This window comes from Penaeus monodon, chromosome 24 (assembly GCF_015228065.2).
Source record: "Penaeus monodon isolate SGIC_2016 chromosome 24, NSTDA_Pmon_1, whole genome shotgun sequence".
Lineage (NCBI taxonomy): Eukaryota > Metazoa > Arthropoda > Malacostraca > Decapoda > Penaeidae > Penaeus > Penaeus monodon.
Window position 1 is genome coordinate 13,611,674 of NC_051409.1, and position 200 is coordinate 13,611,873.

Genomic DNA, 200 nt, shown 5'->3' on the forward strand with positions numbered 1-200 from the left:
ACCAGGGTCCCTCCCCACCACCCACAAGAGGATGGTTTGGTAACAAGATTACGAAAGACAGAATCCGCCATCCTGAGCGTCTCTTTCAGATGTCCAGGTAGGATAGAAAGGAAGTGGGGGCACAAATGAGTAAAGAGGGAGATGAGAGGAAAATGAGGAATACGAAGAGTAAAAAGAAGAGTAAAAGAGGAAAAAAAGCT